Below are 22,548 nucleotides of genomic sequence, written 5' to 3'. Positions count from 1 at the left end.
AAATAGGGGCAGAAGTAGAAGGTCATTTCATAGAATCACAGAATGGTTTGGGTTTGAAGGGACCTCAAAGATTCCAACCATTCCAACCCCCTCCATGGGCAGGGAACCTTCCACTAGACCTGGTTGTTCAAGGCCTCCCACACACCTTTTTTTTTTCCCTACCAGCACCTCTTGCAGGAATTTGGCAACATCAAACAACCTGACAGTGATCACAGTTCTGCACCAGCCCTGGGGAAGAGATCATGGCACAGAGAATCTGGGACATCTAAACCACCACCAGGTAAGAGATACCTATAATGTTCTTTCTATTTACTGTGCACTTCTATCCTATAGAAACTGAATTAAATATCATTTGAACCTGAACAAGAGAAACAGATCCTCTGAACAATCAGGGCTTGCCAACAAGCTAGTGATTCAGAAGTAAGCCCACAGCCATAAGGCAGATCTGACATCACATCAGAAAAGCAGGCAAGCAGGGTCAGATCAGCACAGAATCAAGCATAATGCACACACAGGAGAGCTCAAAAAAATGCTGGAACCATGTGCTGAGCTCAAATTCAGTGCCTGGACAAAGGGAACTTGTGGATGTATGGAGGTCCCAGCCAAGGCTGCACAGGGCACTCAGAGCTCTGGCAGCACTACCTAAAGACATCTGTGACAGATTTCAGCCTTAAGGCAGGACTAGTGAAACAAAATAGACTTCTCAGGTTGTGTTATAGAGTGTTATTCAGGTAGCACTATCGTGCCTCACCTTTCCTCTAGCTCTTCTAATAGCCACTGGTTTTTTTAAGAGGCTCTACCCTTCAGTATGTTTGGATTCTGAAATGATAGCCCAGTTAACTGGGGAAAGACTGAAGCAGGATCCTAATTACGAAAAGATGGTTTTAAACTGTGAATAGTTTTGTGTGAAGCAATGAGGTTTATTAGTAAAGTTTTGTAACAGCTGCTCTGTGAATGACTATGGCAAGAAATGTGTAGAAACATCCCTGGTTGGGTGCAACAGTTGAATTCTAGGTGTTGCTCTTTCTAAAAGATTTCAAATTATGCATCAGTGTGTGTAGCTTTTACTTCTTTGCTTGCCTCTCTTTGCCTAAAATGGTGTTCCTTTCCTCAAGAGAGCTTGGTGAATATTCCTAAATTATAGGATTTTATTGCCTTGAAATTGGTTATCTTGCTTTGGTAATTACTTAACACTTACATTGCTTCAGTGAATCTGTGGTCTGTGTATATTGGTGTAACATCTCCGAAATTACTCAATCTTACATGAACAATGGCAAGAAATTTTATCAGAAAGGAGTTTGTCCTAAAACTGAGTGTATTTATGACTGACAGATAGGATGAGGTGCTAGAACGGACCTGCTTTAAATGCCTCAGGACTTCCTGGGACAGTTGTGACTTAAATACAAACACCATTTAGAAGTGCCATGGGGAAATGTGTTGTATTGATTTAGCTGGGATTGCCATCAGCTGCTCTTATTTCTGATTCGGGTTCATGGAGGAAATGCTCTGGAACCTCATTTAAATGCCTCATCTGTCCTGAATAAGTGTTTCTGTTTCTGGACATTACTGAGGAAAATGGTGAGAAACAGAAAAGATGTGGGAAAAGATTGTTGCAGACAGGTGGATGACACCTGTCTTATTTTCATCCCTGGGGTGGTACATACTGCTTTTATAACCTTTTACTTGCATTAGAAACAGCTCAGTGAAGATCCTTATCTCAAGATACTCATCTAAGAGACAGGATGAGCATCTTATGTGCCAGATCTGAAAACACCAGGTGGAATTGGAGGGTAATCCCCCTGAAAGGTGAATCTAGCTCCATGTGGATATGACTATGCTGAGTGTACACAGGTGTCTCCATCAGCAAGATTTTTTTTTGGGATGCATATTTCAATCTGATTTAGTTGTATACAGTTTCCATGTGAAGTTGTGTATTTCTCCTCTAAAAATAGAGTATCCATATGTTCTGATGATTTTTGCTGGTATGTGCTTATCTGATAAGAGCTTATCTGTACTGTTTGGGGTACAATCCTTAAAGCTTTCCAGGCCAGGACCCTAGGGGTTTGAAGAGAAATAGGATGATGTATTGCTTAGCTAGGAATTAAGCTATGAACTTAACTGTGTAATTTTATTATTTTTTAAAAAATTGATCTGGGTGGTCCTTGCTGTTCCTTCTTTTGCCTTCTGTCACTCTCTCTCTGTGTCAAATCAACCTATTATTTTAATTAAATTTAAAATTAAATAAATTTATTCTTTTAAATAGGTTCTCAGCAAATTCTGATCCACCGTGATAGTGTAAATCCATGTTAGTGGCAAGGGAAGCTTCAGTCCTACACAACTGGAACCCCATTAAAAAAAAGGAGCTTTGCAGTAGGGCTGTGAGGGATAAGGGATTTTGTAGTGTAGTGGTTTGGTCTAAAATACTCATTACTGTTTATCTTCTGTGAGATAAGAATTAGGAGAAATGCAAAGCAGGCACCAACTTGAATGAATATAAAGAAGTTTATTAACAGACCTAAAAGAAGAAAAGAAAAAAATTATACCACCTTTAGAACTCTCCTCCTCCCCCCACCTTCCTCCCGTCTCCCACTGACAGTGTAAAGACAACCCTTAAGATGTTCAGTCTGTTTACCACTTCCATAATAACCTTGTTCAGTCCATTTAGAAAGAGAAGTCTCTTTTTGCTCATGCTATGAAAACAGTATCACACCGAGACAGCCACCCACTTCCAAATATTGTTCAGTCCATTTAGGAAGAGGAGTCTCTCTGCTTACGATGTGAGTCCCTTCCCCCGACTTGCAGCTTTTCCCGCAACTGCTTTCGAGGGTCCACTCTTGAAAGTTTTCTGGGGTACAATTTTAAGGTTGAGCTGTTCAGAAACAAAAAAAAAAAAACAGAGGCCCTTCTCCTTCCCTGGGAGCAAAGGGTCATCTTCATCTTTAAGACTATCTCTGGAAGCATCTCTAGGAATTGAGGTTTTTCTCCTTTCCTCTTTGGAGCAAAAGTCCTCATCTGGTTCATCTGGTTCATCTCTCTCTGTCCAAACTTCTCATGAAATTACAGCTGCGGCAGCATCTGCCTATTGCTTATGACTTGAACACTCCACCCCCCACATCTTCATGAACTTACAACAGGATACTCTGATATATCATAGCTTCACAACAGACTTTCAGCTTTAAGCATCTCCTCTCTCTCTTCCCTCAGGTTTTCAGCTCTTCACAGCAATAAAAGGGTCAATCTCACCTCGGCCTTGCAGCTGGAATGTGGCTTATCGCTGTTGGTCCCTGACCTCTGCCGGACAGAGGTGCCGCTTTGCTGAATCTCGGCCGCAGTGGAGGGGGGGGTTCCGAGCCGCTCCGGCTGCCCACGGCAAGGCAGTGGGGGGGGTTCCATGGCTGGAACAGGCCCATGGCTCCAGGCTGGCCGTGGCCCGGCCCGGCCTGGCCCAAGCAGGGCCTGGCCGGGCCCACTGGCCCCTGCACGGGGCCTGCAGCCACCTGTCCCAGTGCTGGAAACGAGAGAGAGCTGGGGTGGGAGTTTGTCTATTCTTAAGTGTGTATCACAGGGGCGGTCACAACTTTAAGTGGCTTAAAGAATTGTCCATATTCAAACTGGCCAGCTGATAGGTTCTATCAGGTCCCAGAGGAAGCTGTAAGCACCCCTTAGCAAGGATATCCCTTCCGGGACTATGCTTGCTAACCTATGACAGGAGTCCTCCACACAGGTATATATGCTCACAGAGTGTGTCAGGGAGAGGTATAACACAATAAACCTGATTCTTTCTAGAGTATCCACGAGAGGTTTTACAGCTGTTTGACTTGTCCACGGTTACTGGACGCACTTTGTGCTGATTTAAGTGGTTATGGCTCAGTGCCAGGGTGACAGTTTCTGTCACCCATTGGGGAAACTCTCTGGAGGAAGGCTGGGACTGGCTTTTCCCAGACAGCAACCAGGTTGGCGGAGGAGGAAGTTTGTGCAGTGCAGAGGCGGGCAGAGAGCAGCAGGAGATACATAACCTACAGCACAGCAGAGATCAGAAAATGCTGAGAAGGGTGGAACTGACACAAAACCAGACCTTGTGTAGCAGAAAATATTTTTTTTCTGAGTGACCAGAGATGACTTTTATTGCAGTTCTGGATTCCATTGAAAAGAGATTGGCCTGAGACCAAGCTTAAATGAAAGAAATTTGCACCTGCAAAGACAAAGTGCACAGGTGGAATTAATCATTTTTATTTCTATTCTACTGTTTCTTTCGTTTCATCCACTTCAGAAAGCCTTATATTTGTTTTTGCTCTCAAACTACTTTTTTCAAGTCTGCTCCTGATGCTTTTTACATACTTCTTAAGATGAAATGTTCTAGTCAGTCTTGCATCAAAGTCCTGGCTTTGTAGGATCCAATAGAATAGAATAAGGTAGTAAGTGCACGAGACAGAGTAATGAAGGTCCTGTGAGGCATCAACCTGGTCAAAAATGGGCATAGGAGTGTCTGTTCAGAGATTCATACAGCCTGGGAAATAAGGAACTAAGTCTCCTGCTGTGGCTCCAGAACTGGATTATTCAGGATGGAGTGGATGGCCTGGATTCAGGATGGTTTGCCTGGAGGTCTGTGCTGATGGACAGATAAAGGCTCTGCAGGAAAGGCTGGAAAGCAATTTCTTCATGAGAAAGAGCTGCTCAGGTGTGTGAAGCTTCTCCACAGACTGGGCAACAGCCTGATGGAGAGCTCTGGGTCAGGATTAGAGGAGAGGCCAGGCAGGGCAGCTTTGTGCAGGGCACGTTACAGACACGGTCGGGGTGAAGTACCGGATTAAATCTATGGAACTGGAGCTTCTGTCCTGCCACTTACTGAAAGGGGAGAGTGGAGGGGTGCAAACAGTTCAGGAGGCTCCTGAAGGGAGTAGAATTAGCTTTTTAACATGGACTGGAATCACAGAACCATTAAGGCTGGAAAAGACCTCCAGGTCCAACCTTCAGTACTCAGGTGTACGTGTGTATGTGGTAAAGACAGGTGATCCCTGGTGTCTGTGATAAAGACAGGTGATCCCTGGTGTCTGTGAATTCATAGACTAGGAGGCAGTATGAGCATTAGGATACCTCCATCTGGTCATAAAGGATGCACTGTTCTTCAGAAAGTTTCCTTCCCTGAACCTTTGCATTAGATATATATATCTATTACTTCTGCTATATTTTATAGATACTCATTTGCTGTTGCTTATATTTATTTAAATTGAAGTAAATAATATCATAAGGGTTTGTAAACTGTGTTAAGGACTTTTAATCTGTCTTTTGAAGTAATGTCAGTGGATGAAGATGAAGAACTAATATATCTTGCCTACTTTTCCTGATTCTTTTGTCAAATATACATAAATTAAGAAAAAAAATGGAACTACCAACATTCACCGCACCTTTGTGTGATTATCCAATTCATGTTGTCTTTCTGAACCTTTAAAAAATAACTCAGTATAACCATATGGACCACACACAAGGCCACTTGAGACAGTTCAAAAGGCAGTAGCTCACTTTATTAATCTTTAAAAATCAAAATTATATCCAGACTAGTAAAAGAGTTAGGCAGATGTTCTTGACATGACAATGTAGTCCAGCTGATTAGTGGTGCAAACAAGGACACTGAAAGGCTTTTAAGAGCTCAGCTTTGTACTGACCAGGGATAAAATATCAACTTTTATATGCTACTAATCTTTAATGTTAGTCAGAAATAATGCTCTCAGGAAATAATCATATGTGACCTTTTTCTCATACTGCATTCATTCAAATACTGATACTTAAGTTATTAGCCTGAAATACCTTTAGGAAAATATCCTTGGGCTGAATGGAATAGCTCTCCCAGGGAATCTTACATCTACATCTGCTGTACTAAATTCATGTTTCTGATGATTATCAGCCAAAGAAGCAGAATATAGATTATTGTTTTAACCAAAAAATGGTGATTGTAGGCTGCAGCAGAATTCTCAGCCAGAAGGAGTGTTAGCAGCTGTAGTTTACTTTTGTGCTCTGATCACAGGCTTTTTCTTTAGTCTTTAGTTTTTTCTTTAACATGCATGTTCTCTATTCCAGTGTTTAGCAACTATAAGCATAATTCAGATATTTTACTAATGGTATTTAACATTTGCAGAAGACTATGGGTCATTTTTGGTATATTTTCCTGAAAGGAATAAAAATCATTCCTATTTCAACTTCTGTCCTTGGTGTTTGACTGTGAAACCTCACCTGACCATCAGCACAGCACTCCTTTCCAAAAATCAGTAAAATCTGTGATAATTATTTTGAATGTTCATAGTTTGAATGTTCATCTCTGTAGTGTTTGAACATATCTAATGGTTAGTGTTGGAAACTAAATGTATCTTTACTGTTCTTTACTAAAACTGTGAAAAGGAAGGAACAAGATAGTCACAGTTGTTATTGTACAGAGTATCCAAATCACCTTTTCAAAATATTTTAGTCTAAAAATATGAGAGAAGATGACAGCTCCTTCTTCTACAAAAGCAAGATCTCACCATTTATGCTTGAACATCTTTGAGAAGGCTGGAGATGCAGTAATCTGCCTGAAAGTAGGTTTCCATAGTCACCCTAATATCAAAGAAAAAAAAAATGCTAGATAAGCATTTAGCTTTAGGTACAAAACTGGGAATCAGGATATCGGAACAACTTTGAGCAAAGACACAAGATCCCTGAGGAGGGTGAAACACTCCAGCCGAATCTGTGAGAGATCAGAGCACAAATGAAAAGTGATGCAGTGACTTGCAATCTTTATATGCACGTATTTAAGAGAATTTTAAGACACTTTTGCAAACATATGGTGAGTATCACTGGTGATGCAGATTCAAATCTAAGGATACTGCAGAGTTTACAGGCTTCTCCATTACTTTTTTTGGGAAGTGAGTGGATCAGAATTTAACATGTCTGTTAATTCTCTCCATCAGCATCCCAAGCACTAATATTATACAATATTCTATGAGAGTGGCACAAAGTTCTCATCCACTTCTTCTGTTAGAGATATTGTGTATTGCAGCTGTTGTACTTGCAGAACCAGCAGTATTATTCATCCACAATGTAGTTTGTCTTCCTGACTACAAAAATAGTTATATTTATCCTGAATTTTCATTTGTTTCAAAATTAGAGGGGATGGAAATCAACCATAAGATATGTGGTAAAGTAAGATCCATTGATGTGCATTAGTTTGTGATGTGTTTCACTTTTACAAAGTGGTATTTGAACATGCCAAAGCTTAAATACTGCCCAAATTAGGATAGCTATGCCACATCCTTAGAGGTTTCAGCAGAATATCATTACTTCATCCAAATAAAAGTGCCAGAATTAACGTTATTATTATGAAATGTGGTGCCAGGAGACTTACAGTAAAACCTAACAATTCCCCACTCTTCTAGATGAAGTAAAAAAAAAAATCTTTATGGATGATGATTAAATGAAAGATGTGCTTTTGGATTCAAAACAGTGTAATGTTATGCTGGTCATTAAAGTGAACTGCTGTTTTCCTTTCATTCTTATGACAGAATTGAAGAGAAAAGCACTTGAAAAATACTGATCTTACAGGATGAAAGAGTATAGTGTGATCCTTTGCAAGTGGCAATTTGCAGAAGTGCTGAGTTCATGGATGTACAGGGAGTGGGATTTATTTAATCTGATTTTAGACATCCAGAATGAGATATATATGAGTAAGCTAGTAACTTCTGTAGCCAATGGAGAGAAATAGACACTTCATGGAAAGAGTTTCAGTGTGTTATTCTCTTCAGGAAAATATTCCCTAGGTTAGGAAATGAGTGTATTTTCAGGGAATGTGCCTGCTGTGCAGACAGGCACTCAAAGGCAGCCTGTGATGTGGAGCCTATTCTGATCTGGCAGGCTGATAGAACACAATCATAGAAAGATTTAAGTAAAAGGGACTTTTCAGTGAAGGACTGACAAAGTTAAATCAATTTGCTCAGGGTCTTACCCAGTCAAATTCTGAAAATCTTCAAGGACAGAAGTATCCACAACCACTTGGGATTGTTTAATCCTTAACCATCATCACACCAAAGACTTTTTTCCTCCATGTCCAATCAGAATTTCCCTTTTTGTAACTCTCCTCATGCCTCACTCTTAAGATTTTGGTCTCTCCTCAGCACAGTCTTCATCATGTTTGTCCTGTGCTGCTTCCAGCACAGAATGTTTGTTATCAACATACACCTCATTTAAAGAGGTGTCCAGGCATGTTGGGTCCCTCCCCCTGCCATGTAGCCCTGGGAGAGGGGCCCTGGGGGGAGGCACGGTGTTTCCCTGCCCCTGGTCAGCCTCGTTCCCCATTGGTTGTTTTGTGTTCCCCTGCACGGGCAAGGACCCTCGGGTCCCGTGATTGAGCAGTTCCTCGGTGAACCTCTGGCCATGTGGCTGGAGAAATAAACATCTCTGAAACATCTATCAAGAATCGGTCCATAGATATTTCTTTTCCACAGGCCTCGTTGATTGATACGCGTGTTGCAGTATCCGCACTGTAACACGGGCTCCTTGTTTGCTGCCATCCATCAGGATGCATTTTCTGGATCTATTTCCCACTGGTCCTTTGGGAGCTTGGTAGCTGTCTTGGGGTGACTTTATGATGTGTATCCCATGTCGCTGGCCTAGGCCCAGGAATTAACTTTGTGCCTTTCTATGCCTCTAAACTGAGCCTGAGAGGGGGAAGGAAAAAACTGAGCAAAACTTTTCCAAAGCAGTTTTCAGCTTGTTCAAGGTCACACAGAGATAGCATTTTTTTTTCCAGCTGCGGCAGGGGAGGGAGGAGGCCCCCGGCTTGCTGCTTCCCAGTCAGATTTTGGCCAGTGGTTCAGCTTCTTTTTCTCCAGAGAGAGACTGAGAGTTGAATTTTTTTCCCCTCCCCTGGAATTTCAGATTTTCTCCCTTTTCTACTGGACTACTTTCAACCTCAGAGCACATCAGGAGGACTTTCCACCGAGCACAGAGGGCCTGGCCCTGGGCCAAGCCCCAGCTCTGAGGAGACCAAAGGGAGGACTCTAACACTTTTTCCCAGGTTTTTTCTCCACAGCGAGAGATTTTATTATTTAGCATTATTTTCCTTTTCCTGTGTGTTTGGTAAATAAATAGTTTTATCTCCTTCATTTTCCTTCGAGGAAAATTTATTTTTCCCGAACCTGGTGGGGGAGGGGTGATTGTGCCTTCCCTCAGAGGATATATTTCTAAATTTGGACAAACTGGAACAGTAGCTTTCTTGTTTCCACCACTGGGAACTGTGAAGTTCATCCCTCTTTGTGTATGTTTTTCCAAGTGGATATGCAGCTATGTGAGGCCTAGCTTTCATGTGCCAAATATGTCAGTGCGTCTGGTTGTTCTACGCTCCAACACAGTACAGCCCATTCCAGTAGTAGCATTAATCCACTTTTATGTTCCAGACATTTGTGTTGGAGATGTTCAAACCTGTATCAGTTGATGAGCAGATGCAGATTACAAAAAAAGGTGTGTATTCACACACCTGGGATGTGAATTTTCCTTCTGTGTATAGAATCCGTTTCCAAAGTTGTTACTCCATAGAACTGGTAATCTGGTACTCTTGGTTTATTATTAAAAGATTGTTGATCTTATGGACAGCCTTCAAATTCACTGAGAGTTGTCTTCAGATCTGTGGCTAAATCCTTGATTTCTTGTTGCATTAGCTGACCTTTACCTTGGATCACTCCAGATAAATTTTCACCTCGTTATCCAGGACAATGGTGTTTCTCTGACGGCCTTAATGAAAATGTGCTTGTATTGCCTAGAGTGGCTGAAGCAGCTGTTTACTTTTGTATTTAAAAGCCTTGTATAGTTAGTCTAGGAATCTTAATTTTCTGCTGATAGTAGATTGAAACTTTCTGCCTTGTGAAATTATGTTATTATCCCCATGGCCAGAAGAACAAAAAAAAGTTGTTTAGGAAGCCTGACATTGGCATTGAAGCAGTTCACAGCTGTGGAAGTTTTATCACATCTTAGAGTTTTACAGAACCTGGGTAAATACTAATTGAGAGTAAGACTGAAGAATATTCAAACAGATGGATAGTTGTCCTAAGGTATGGAAGACCTGTGAAGATCAAATGTCTCTATTATTTACACTCCATTTTCTCGAAGTACATGGTTGCTGTTTGACTCCTTCTGTATTTCCCCCTATATTTTTCTAACCTTTGTTATTCTGAACTAGTGATCTTTACAAAAGAAAGTTAAATAACAGTTACACACTTGATTATAATTCAGTTGTGGTGATTTGGTCATTAAAGTCAGATGCTACTAAAAGTTTATAAACGACATTTCCTGTTCGAGATGAGCACCAGCTGTATAGCTTGGACATGGATTTCAAGCCACAAAGATGTTCAAATCTGTGGGTTTAGTTTTCTTGTCTATCATCACTCTATATTTAGAGATGTATTTTAGAGATGCCTCTCTAAAGCACGTTTTCTCTTTTGTAAATTGCATCCTATTTCTGTCGCCCTACACCCCCCTCATTCTGTACAATTTACTGTATTTTAATCTGGCTGTGTGATGCATTCTGTTCCGAACAGGGACCATCATTTATTATAGATATTTTCTGCAGTGTCTGTAAATTAGATAATTATTCTCACCAAGCTTTCCAAAAGGAGTCAAGTCGGCTTCTGCTCAGCAGTGTATGCATTCTGAGTAATTCAACACTGTCCAAATAATTCTCTTTCTTTAGAGTTCTGAGGCGGTAGAACAACAGCTAACAAACAGTGAACTTCTTTTCCCAGAAAAGCAGTTCCTAAAGATGAAGTCTAAAATCTTATGTGGTTTTCCAGCTGGGTCTCACAGTCTTAAGTAGGCTCTCAGTCCAGCACTGAAGAAGGAGATTGGTAATCCCGGCTCCCAACTCCTTGAAAAATTTTGGAGCAATGTATTGAGACCTGGCACTCCTATGCTCTTGGTAATCACAACAATAATTTCTGCTTTTTGAACTGGGTTATAGCTGGAAATCCCACACTCTAAATAAGCAGACGTCATTCAGAATCAGCAATTATTTCTAAATTTGGTGTTAAACTTTAGTGCAGGGTCAATCATCTGTTTCCTGTTTTGTGTTTCTCTATCAGCATCTCCATGCATAATTCTACCTAATTGTCTTTTTAACTGAATCCCTCATAAAAATTCACCCATTAAATTCCTTTTTTTTTTTTTTTTTCTGTCAGGAAAGATTTTCTGTGTGCTTTTCATTTGTTTGTTCATTTTTTTTTTTTTTTCTCTTTCTAATGGGCAGTATTACCATTACAGTAATTTCAGTGTAGGGTAGGGACTCTGTGGCTCTCAGTTTAATCCTGACTTCAGATTTCATTTCCACTGCTTGTTGTTACAAAAGATTCACCACAGCAAAGAAATCCATGCCTTTGTAACATCTCGCTGAATTAAAAATATCAGACTCTGCTATGACACAGACATGGTTATGTAGAAGTAGAACTGCATTCTGGAAGTATCCATTAATTTTTCTTAAGCACTCTTCCTTTCCTTCCAGGATGTCTTTACCATGCTTGTCTCAATTGGGAAATGATGTTTTGGCAAGAAATCTGACCTTATCATTGTTCTTTAGAGACATGTTCAACAAGAGAACGGTTCAGAAATTAATGCCAAAATTTCTGATTGACCATTGTTTTCAAGTTTTTGAAAAATCAAAGCAATACAACTTTCTGACTCTGCCACTCCATATCTCAGGAGACAACTTCAGTGCTGTAGAAGGATGGGTATAATCTGGCAAACTTACATTTCTGAAAGAATCTATGAGAAAATATTGTGGTGGAGGGGCTAAGCCAGTAAGGCTGCTATGTTCCAAACCAACAGAGATGTCTGTACTTGAAAGAAAACAAAACTCAACTCTTTTCTTGCCTTGCTATTACATAGTTCTCAGAGCTGGTAGCTGAAGGGAAACATGATGATAAAGACACATTTCCAAGCTTAAGCATAGTAATATTAACCTTATTTTTCTGCAAACATTAAAGAGAATATACCAGAATAATGCATAAACACCACATTCACAACATACTTTCAGTCACATCTGTAGCAAAAAGCTGTCTTAGGCACAACATGGAGGTGTAATATTTTTGCTGTTTTTCTGAACTCTGACTGCATTAGATCACACTGCTTTGAACATAAGATGTGTTATGAAGATTTAAATTTGGTCCAAGTTAATCAAGAATGTTATAAATTAGACTTAGCTTACATAAACCCTGATGCTGCCCCACTGAAAGAAAATGAGTTAACATGATACCAGCCATACCTGTTTGACTAACTTGGGGCAGCAGAGCTTGCCCTAACTCTCAATTGACTCGTGGTACTAGTATGAAACTATGTCATGGGTTAGCAAAGCATAGTCTCAGAAGTGATGTTCTTGCAAAGGGGTGCTTACAGCTTCCTCTGTGACCTGACAGAACCTATCAGCTGGCCAGTTTGAATACGGACAATTTTTAAGCCACTTAAATTCTGACCACCTCTGTGATCCACACGTAAGAGTAGAAAAACCCCGGGCAGAGCTCTCTCTCGTTTCCGGTGCTGGGACAGGTGGCTGCGGGGCCCGTGCGGGGGCCAGCGGGCCCGGCCAGGCCCTGCTTGGGCCAGGCTGGGCTGGGCCACAGCCATCCTGGAGCCGGTGGGCCCTGTTCCACCCGCAGAACCCCCCCCAGCCCTGCTGTGGGCACACGGACTGGCCAGGCTCCCCATCTCCCTGCGGCCGAGATTCAGCAAAGTGGCACCTCTGTCCGGCAGAGGCCAGGTGACCAACAGCGATAAGCCACATTCCAGCTGCAAGGCCGAGGTGAGATTAACCCTTTTAGTGCTGTGAAGAGCTGAAAACCTGAGGGAGAAGAAAGAGGAGATGCTTAAAGCTGAAATTCTGTTGTAAAGCTATGATGTATCAGAGTATCCGTTGTAATTTCATGAAGGCATGGGAGCGTTCAACTTGTACTTGTGAGCAAAAGCACCTGCGCTGAGATAAGCAGATGTTGAAGCAGCTGTAATTTCATGAGAAGTTTGGACAGGGAGAGATGAAAGCGATGAGGACTTTTGCTCCAAATGGAAAAGGAGAAAACCTCAGTTCCCAGAGATGCTCCCAGAGATAGTCCTAAAGATGAAGATGACCCTTTGCTCCCAGGGAAGGAGGAGGGCCTCTATTCTTAGAGATGAAATGCTCCCAGAGATGCATGAAGAGAACTTTTGTTTCTGAATGGCTCAACCTTAAGATTGTACCCCAAAAACCTTCAAGATTGGACCCTTGAAAGCAGGTGTGGGAAAACCTGCAAGTCGTGGGAAAGAGCTCTCACATGATGCAAGCAGAGAACCAACCCGGGTGGCTGTCTTGCTGTGATAGTTTCTCCATAGCATGAGCAAGAGAGACTCCTCTTCCTAAATGAACTGAACAAGGCTATTACAGAAGGGGTAAACAAACTGAACATCTCAAGGGTTGTCTTTTTACATTGTCAGTGGGAGAAGGGAGGAAGGTGGGGGGAGGAGGAGAGTTCTGAAGGTGGTATAATTTTTTTCCCCCTCTTTTAGGTCTGTTAATAAACTTCTTTATATTCTTTCAAGTTTGCTGCCTGCTTTGTGTTTCTCCTAATTCTTATCTCATAGAAGGTAAACAGTAATGACTATTTTGGACCAAACCACTACATATCCCTAAAGCATAGCACTTTCATGTTCCTTGCCATGAGTCCTCATGTTATGACTTGGTGGATGGTCTATACAGGGGGTGATTTATTGTGGAAATGTTGATAGGAATCCACTGAAAAGTATGAACAAGTACTTTTGAGTTGTCAAACAAGGATTAGTCTGCTCCTTGTACAGGAACTTCCTTCACACCAGAGCTGAACAGTCTGTGGGGACCCTTGATGGTCCAGTTACAAAGGCCTTTCCTGGCCTTGGTATTTTGAGAAAGTAACAAGCCTTGACAAACCTGGATCTTTCTGCCAAATTATTTTCCCTCTCATACTAAATGCCATCTATTGTTTGCTACTTCACAGGTGGTTTAAAATAAGGTGATTGCAAAGTCTTTTTTTAGCCTAGGACATGATGCTACTTATGAGTCAAAGTAGGCTACGTTTAATTGTCACTGAGCCTGTGATTTATTTGGCAGGATTACTGGATTTTACTGATTTATCTGTTTATTTTGTTGCTGTCATACAGTGCCCTTTAGTTAGTGATGGACTAATACATTCGGTTTTGTTTGCTTGCTTTCTCCTCATTAGTAAACAGCTCCAGACACTCTTAATTTGCTTAAGCCATATGCTTTCCAGAGGCTTTGGCCATTCAGCTATGATGAGAGTTGTGATGCACAGTGTGCTGTGCACATCTTACCTCATGCTGTCCCAGGTGGATCAAGTGTAATGGAGACATTTTCTTTTTTCCTCCTTATTTCACAAATAGTACCATTAATTTCTGTGCATACATCCCTGCTGCAAGTCTACCAACAGCTGAAGCAGAAGCTGCTTGCCAGCCATGTGGGAGTGAGGAAGCCTGTGAATTATTTTAACTCCTTATTGATCACTTTGAATTTTATAACAGCAGGTTTTTTGCGTGTGTTTTTAAAGCAAGGAAACAAAACCCCCAGCTCTTCCAAAATTAAATGCACTGAAAATAGGAAGCTACAGATCCTTCTGGAAAAACCTGGTGGATTAAGAATATTACAATAAACTTTTACAGATCCGTACATAAATTACAGAAATGGAAATACCAAGTTCCATAGATATAATTGTAAAAACCCTATAGAACTTAAATGAAAATGAGAGTATTTTTAAAATTGTTTTTAAACCATCCTATAAATTGTTAAAAAGAGAATATTGTTCTCTGTTAAGCTCTTTAAAGAGGCTCTGAGAGTCTCTAATATTCTAATCAGATTCCAAGAGGTGATCCCAGTTCTGCAGTCTTCCTCACATGATTGGATTCATTGACAGCAGTGGATTGGTTCCAGAAATGCAAAACCTATGCCATACATCATGAGACATTACAGGAAAGTTATCTAATATAAATTATCATCTTACTTTATAGTGCAAATCATTTCTCGTGCAGATTCTTATATTCCTAGGGCAGAATCTACAGATAGGTTTGGTGGATGGCTGCCACAGTAGCCTGTCCATCTGAGTTTATGTCCAGAATTACAGGCACAGGTTTAGAGCTGACCAAATTACTTCACCAGTGGAACAAAGAAGAGTCACAGGAAGAATTATGCCACCCTGGGAACACCTCCACACATCCCTTTGTGCTCTAAATTACTGGTTGTATTCATACTTGTAGGTCCCCTGTGCAGGTGTGGATAATTGTTGGACTAGGGCTCTCCCTCACACTGAGAGGTGAGGGCAGGCACAGCCATAATTATTCCTGTTCATCATGATGGGATAAAAAGACTGGATGGTCCTGGTTATCCAGGATCTACAATAAAAGCATGAACTGCACAAAAAGAAAAGCAGAGAGACTGTGCTTTTTTTCAGTACCAAGTCCCAACTTATGACCTCCCTACTGCTGACTGTACAGCGAAGCTCACCACTGGCATTTTACTTTAAGGCTCTTAATGAACAATTAAATTAAGACCTTTGATATGATTTTCATTTTGACCTGTGCTTGATTTTGAATCTGAGTGATATGCAGTGGTGATCCCATTTGCTCAACTTGTGACAAGCACCTCAGCTGCATTTTCTGAGACCAAGGTCTTCTTGTTCATATGTTGTTCAGGAAGATGCTTTTTATTCCCTCTCAAACTCAGACCTAAGCCCTTTATGCTTCAGGACTGTGTTGCAGTTAGTCTCACTTCTTTCAGAGAGAACCTTATCACAGAGACAGGACTTGTGTTTTCCTTCCAGTCAGATGACTGTGCTGTAATACAATACACTGCACAGGAGATTTTAAAGCACTTCTATACCAAGCCTGTCTCTGCTTTCTTTTTAGTGCCTGTCAAAATAGTACTCCTGCAAGCCTTCTGTTTTATGGAGGGTGAAAAAAACCCCTAGAACAGCAGTAACCAGCAATCTCTGTATTCCAGCAAAAAGAAGAGAAATGGCTTTGAGATTGCAGTGTAATTTCAGGCTGTGAAAATGAAATTGGCTCCATGGAGGAAGAAGGGGAGGGAAAAAATGGAAAAGAAAAAGAACTGCTACTGAAATATTTTCTCTCTGTCTCTTTCAGCTTTAATTACTTCTCCATGTTCTGGCCTGATTGCTTTTAATGTGAAGTATATGTTTAACACTGAAATAGTGAAAACGTAAGTTGTTTGCCTGAAAGCAGTTGCATTTTAAAGGGAGATGTCATCTTTCCTCCTCCTTATCTCCACATCTCCAAATATGTTTTTGAGCCCCAAGATAAATCAGAAGGAAGAAATTAGACATTAGAGAGAGATTTACCTTAATGGTGAGTCTAATGGTAGGAACAGGTGTTAAACAAAAGTATTTTGAAAGGTTACCAAAGAATGGGCACACTTTGAAAAGCAATTATTGATCCTATGCATGCTTTGAGGCTGCCCCAATTGTGAAGGAAAACTTTAACTTAACACACTTTAGCCAACAGACTCCAGTTTTTTATTTATTTATTTATTTTTCATTTAGGGCTGTATTGATTATCAAGGGATACATAAAGAGATGGACGAATTTCACAATTCCTAGGAAGGGTCAATTGAAATGGCATTGTGCCTGGCCATGGGATCAAACATGCATCACTGCTACTGTGAAGAAAATTAACTCTGTCCCACCCTAAATCAGTAGAATTGGAGTCATCAGACAATAAATTGCTGATTCTCTTCCTACCTCATGGGAATATTTGAGATCTGGTATTTAAAAAGCCTAAACTTTACTCACACTGTCACATTCACATGAAAGACAACAACACACAAAGATTTGAGAGAATTTTTTTCTTATTGATGGTGTGCTTCTGTTTTGTACCAAATTAAATTGTGCTGTGAACAACTGTTCTATAGCCCATCTAAACTGACTTTTTATTCTTCCAAATAACAAAACGTAAAACATTTGAAGACTCTGTCCTGGTTTCAGCTGGGATGCAGTTCATTTACTTCTCAGTAGCTGGTACAGTACTGCATTTTGGATTTAGGATGAGCTTATTGTTGATAACACAGTGATGTTTCAGTTGTTGCTGGGTAGTGTTTGCTCTAAATCAGAGGTGTGATCATCCTGCTGATGATCAGAGGGATGGAGAACCTCTCCTATGAGGAAAGGCTGGGAGAATTGGGATTGTTCAGCCTGAAGAAGAGAGCACTCCAGGTGGAATGTATTGCATCCTCTCAGTACTTAAAAAGACATATAAGTGAAGGAGAGATTTTTTTATAAGCGTATGTAGAGATAGGACAAAGGTAAATGGCTTCAAACTGAGAGAATGTGGGAACCCAGAGTGCTGAGAATATTTCTCTGCCTGTTTTGAAGAATTTTACCCCCCTGAAAAACACTGGTTTTGACCTCCATCCTTGGAAAAAACTGCCTACTCTTAGAGAAAAACTAGAAACTACACTAGTGTAAATTAGGTGGTAGACTACTATGTAAGATTGTCACTGGGTGAAAATTTAGAGGTTTAGGGTTTGTTAATGTAGTAAATAGATAAAAGAAAAAACCATCAAAATGGAGGATTGTTGTTGTTCTCCAAACCTTCTTCCTCTTCTTCTACTACTCCATACTCTGCAGTAAAAGTAATTTGGAATGATTGGACAAGGAATTCCACAGTTCCTGGCTGTGTTACTAAATAATTGGCAGAAAAGTAAAAATAATGTACATTTTTAGTAACCATTGGTTAATTTACCTTTAAAAAGGCCATGTAATCTTGATAATTTGGCTTTCTCCTGCATTCCCTGCTTTGTGCTATGTCTGGATCACACTAGTGACTCTGTTTCTCTGATAAAGCTTAATAAACAACTATCTAGAAGCAGCGAAGGCTGAGAGTCACATTTGTCTCTCAAACTCCTTGCAAGGAGTTTCCAAGATCTCTCCCATCAGGAGAGGCATAATTACAGCACAATCAGTGTCCAGAGAGGGCAGGGTTAGATTTAGAAATTTTTCCCTGTGAGGGTGGGGAGGCCCTGGCACAGGGCGCCCAGAGAAGCTGTGGCTGCCCCATCCCAGGTAGGATGGGGCTTGGAGCAACCTGGGATAGTGGAAGGTGTCCCTGCCCATGGCAGAGGGAGTGGAATGAAATGACCTTTAAGGTCCCTTCCAACCCAAACCCTTCTGTGATTCTGTGTTTCCATGTCCCTGCTCATTGCAAGGGGGTTGATAGTCTTTAGAAGGTCCCTCCCAACCCAAAATATTCTATCATTCTGATAATATATTTTACTGTATTTAAATTATTAGTAATTAATTATTCACATTATCAATTATTAATTTGTATTTTAATCCACAAGTTTTACCCATCTTTGATCTTCTTCCCCATCTCACTAGGCATGGGGATTGAGGTAATGAGCAAGGGGTTGCATGGTACTTAGTTTCCAACTGGGGCAAAACCACATCAGACTGTCAAACTGGCAGTTAACTAAATCAGTTTAGTTTAGCTAAATCAGTTTAGCTAGAGAGAAAAAAATTTTTTTGAAAGCCTTTAAAAGCAGTGATAGCATTTTAAGTATATTTCTCTTCTTTTTTCATGGTCTGAACAGTCAAAATATTTTGACTTGTGGTTAACAAGAAAGCCTCCAGTTATCAAGTGAGAAACTAGATCAAAGGATGACACGTAATAGTACTGAAATGCACAGAAGGGTTGCTGCAGACCAGGAAATTGCCTCTTCTCCATGACCTTAGACCAGCTAAAAAACAAGAGGCTTAAAACTCTATCTGGGGAGATTCATTTTGAACCAGAGGAAAACTTTCATAGTGGCTCATGGTGAGGATTCATGAAATGGTTAATAGATTACCTGAAAGAACTACATAATTTCCATCACTGTAAACATTGAAGGCCAGGGAAGATGAATGTTGATCAGAAATGGTAACTCTTTAATTGACTGGGAGTTGAGTTGAAGGCATAATGACTTTATGCTGCTTTCATCCTTTTTTTGTTTTTTTTTTTTTACACTTATTGTTTAATAATCTATAAATTATCATGGATTAAATCAGCTAATTAATTTTTCTTGGGCCTGATAAACCTCCTTATAAACAGGCACACCCTTTGAGAAAAAAAATTAAGCAATGAAAAAAATTTAAATGAAAAAATGAAGCTGAAACTTAAGTAGATGAGATAAAACAATCACTCAAAGTCCTCACTTCTCCCCCCTGACACTGGAAAGATCCCAGATGACCAGCTTAGAGTTAGACATTGATGCTGTCAAAGTCTAAACTCAGCTGAAATGCATCTCCTCCCCTGCCTAAATCCCCAAGGCCCGACTTCAATAAACATGCTCAGTCTATCTAATACAAATCAGAAATGCAAAGCTCTTCCCAATATGAAATGCCAGACATTTTCTTTTCAAATAACATAACTTGATTAGTGTGGCCATCTGTAAAAATGAATAGAAGGCTTGGTTGTATTCTCACCTTTTCCTGGAAAAGGTCCAAGCACAGATCAATCTTTTCTCAGAAGAGATCTCACCAGAAAGCAGAGTAAATTACCTCCATAGAAAAAAAAGGAAAATCAATATTTATGAAGTCTGTACATTGCAGCAATGAAGCTGAATCCTTTTTTTTTTTTTTTTTTTGAAAAATAGGTGGAATAGAAAATTTCAGGATGTCAGTCTTGAAAGGACAGAGGTATTTGCTGGCAGCCCTGATTTTTACACACAAATTCTGGAAGGGAATGTATCCTTGCTGACAACTTTAAGTTGTTCCCCAGTTAAGAAGAGGGATTTTTCAAGCTATTCTTTGGCACATGTTGCAGAGAGCCCAGCTGCCTAGGGTCACCATTCTCTATTCCATCCATGGATAAGTTTCAGCCACATAAATATTTCATGAGATTTTGAGATGTCTGAAAAACCTGCCTTATGTCTTTTAAGGCAGAAAAGCCAACAAAAGGCAAGTTAAACAGATCACAAAAACAAATTAAAGTATCTTTAAACTTCCTGAAACAACACTATGACAAACAACCTGTTTGCTTTTAATGGTGCCACATTTGTTTACTTTTAGTCTAACTTTGGGGGTTAGATTTTCTCTAATTAGTTAATAACGTGCATTCATAACAATTTGTGTGATTGTAATTTGACTTTAATTGTCTTTATAGCGCCCTGAGTCGCTCGGCAAAAAGGAGGCTTATAAATATGGCTCATTACATTGACATGCTTTTTTAATTTTCTATTTTCCTTTTAGAAATGAAATATTAAAATATGGCAAGCCATGAGTTCTAAAGAGAATGGGAGGTGCATCTATTTAATTAGCTTCCCAGAAAGAGAGAAGTCTTCCTGAGATATGGTCATTTTTGATTTTTATTGTATCGAGAAAATTCAGTAGAAGTTTATTGGCATTTGTAGCCATATTTGCATACATACTGTTCTTTAAATCCACATGAACACTTTTCTCTTTCAGTCCTCAAAGAAAGGCAGCAATAGTTAAATAGTGTCTGCCCAACTTTCATTATCACTAACAAGGATTATTTGATTGTGAGAGTGCAACAAGATAAACTAACCTCCTGTATGTTCACGAATTTTTTGGGGGGTGATTTTGACATCACATTTACACATAGCTCAAGCTAATTAATTTGAGGGCAACCTTGACTTGAAGTCATCACTGTAACCCTACTCCAGGCAATGACATTCAGCTTTTGTCTGCAGCTATAAAGAATTATCTTGTTTCTTGACAGTATCAATAATTTGTAATTAAATTCCTTCAACTTATATCAAAAAAGCAAACAATAATACAGTTTGTGAACCTTAAGGTTTAACCAGTGGGAGCTGATCTAAGTGACCATAGTTTTCACTTTCATCTCTGGACTTTACCTAATCCAAGCTATTTTTCTGACCTAATCTTGGACCTTCAAAAAAACCCTAGTGAGAAACTGGGATGTTGCAGCCAATGGCCAGATTTGTCACTCAGCTGAGTTTTGCTTTGCATTCTACTTTTAGTCAAAGCTGGTTTTTGGGTTTGAAACAAAAATAAATGTTGAATAAGGTACCTTCAAACAAGGAATGTCCTTACTTGCAAAGTTCTAGGACAGGATGCAGGAGTGAACAAGACATCCATATTAAAGACTAGGTACATAATATTAGAGTCAAACTCTAGGTCTGACCTTTAATATGCCTCACATTAATGGAATTACCTTTTTTTCTGGGCCAGCATAAACTACTGTGTGAAAACTGATGTTACCCGGGTCTGGATGTCACTAGAACATCAGAATTGCTCTCACTCCAGACAAAAACCCCACTACCCACTGCAATAGTGGCTAAACCAGCTGCCTCAGAAAGAGTGATAGGACAGGACCAGTTTATACCAAGATTTCTATGAATATCCTTCCAGACCCAGGTGTTTGCATAGGTTCCACCAGTGGCTTCACATTTAGCAATTTCCATTTTTGTCATTGGGTTTCTCTTCCACACACTGGTTTATACACACCTTCAGTTCATCTAAACCTTTGTAATCCAACACATCCTTTGTTCTCTAAAAATTCTAAAGACATCCTTTGGGTACTGTGAGCTAATTTCTCCTGAAAAATGAGGTTTGTTGTAAAGTGCAGGGAAATGTGAGGTTTCATATAGAACTACTAGTTTTGGGAAAAAGTCCTCTAAAAGCAGAAAAACCTGAAAAAATAGACTGTGTTTTGCATGCTTCATGTTACTACAAACCTCTACAGAATACAATGATAACCCAAGTTCTCTTTAATAAATCCCTTGGGGCAAATCAGAGTCAAACAACACTAAATGAAGGGTGTTTGTAAATACACACATGTAGGGTTGATTGCAGAATAACTTAGTTGCACAGGAAAACAGGTATGCAGCCAATTTAGTTGCTATTATCTCTAGTAATATGGCAATATAAAAGCATAAAATTATCACTTAAGAAAACGCATATGAAAGAGGAGAAAAGGAAAAGGTATAAGGATCTCACCACTCACACACCTTGCAACAAGACTTGGTTTCTGAAGAGTCTTGGTCAAAATGTTGGTCACAGACTGGATCCTTTGGATGACAAGGAAAAGCTCCCAGGGAATTCCCTAAAATGCACCATTTATTAGGTTTATATTCACTCAAGTTCTGGTGGGAACACCCAGGTACCCACCCTGGGGTGGGGCATTTCAGCTGATGATGTGATGTTGTGGATCAGGGACACTTTTGGAGTCTTTGACACCTTCTAATTCAATACAGCTGCTCATCACATCAATGCAGCTGGTGACATTAGGCCCATTGTGGCCCATTGTAGCCCATCAGCCGGGTGAACACCTTCAGGCCACATGTGAATGTCCCAGTACCTCCCAGGCAGGGGAGTTATCACAGCTGAGTTCACTGATAAGGACAAGGAGGGCTCACCTCTTTCCTTATCCATCACCAGCTGTAGCCTGAAGTAGGATGTGCTCACCCTCAGGTATTTTGCCCATTGGCAGCTGCCTCTGATTGATTGAGCCATCAGCATCCCAGTCTCTTCCAGTATCACTGCCTGATACATT

At 40.2% G+C, this 22,548-nt stretch overlaps 1 long non-coding RNA gene across 1 annotated transcript; it reads right to left on the bottom strand.

The window, feature by feature from the left end:
- Nucleotides 1-5,521: 5,521 nt before the first annotated feature.
- On the bottom strand, nucleotides 5,522-22,085 carry LOC138109186 (uncharacterized). The gene is made up of 3 exons (XR_011150341.1): nucleotides 22,004-22,085; nucleotides 19,497-19,571; nucleotides 5,522-6,588 (listed from the first exon to the last, which is right to left on the bottom strand). It is a non-coding gene; the product is annotated as an uncharacterized lncRNA (long non-coding RNA).
- Between the last annotated feature and the right edge of the window lie 463 nt (nucleotides 22,086-22,548).

This window comes from Aphelocoma coerulescens, chromosome 4 (assembly GCF_041296385.1).
Source record: "Aphelocoma coerulescens isolate FSJ_1873_10779 chromosome 4, UR_Acoe_1.0, whole genome shotgun sequence".
Taxonomy (NCBI): domain Eukaryota; kingdom Metazoa; phylum Chordata; class Aves; order Passeriformes; family Corvidae; genus Aphelocoma; species Aphelocoma coerulescens.
The sequence above is the reverse complement of the archived record's forward strand: the minus strand, read 5'-3'. Positions and strand labels throughout refer to the sequence as shown.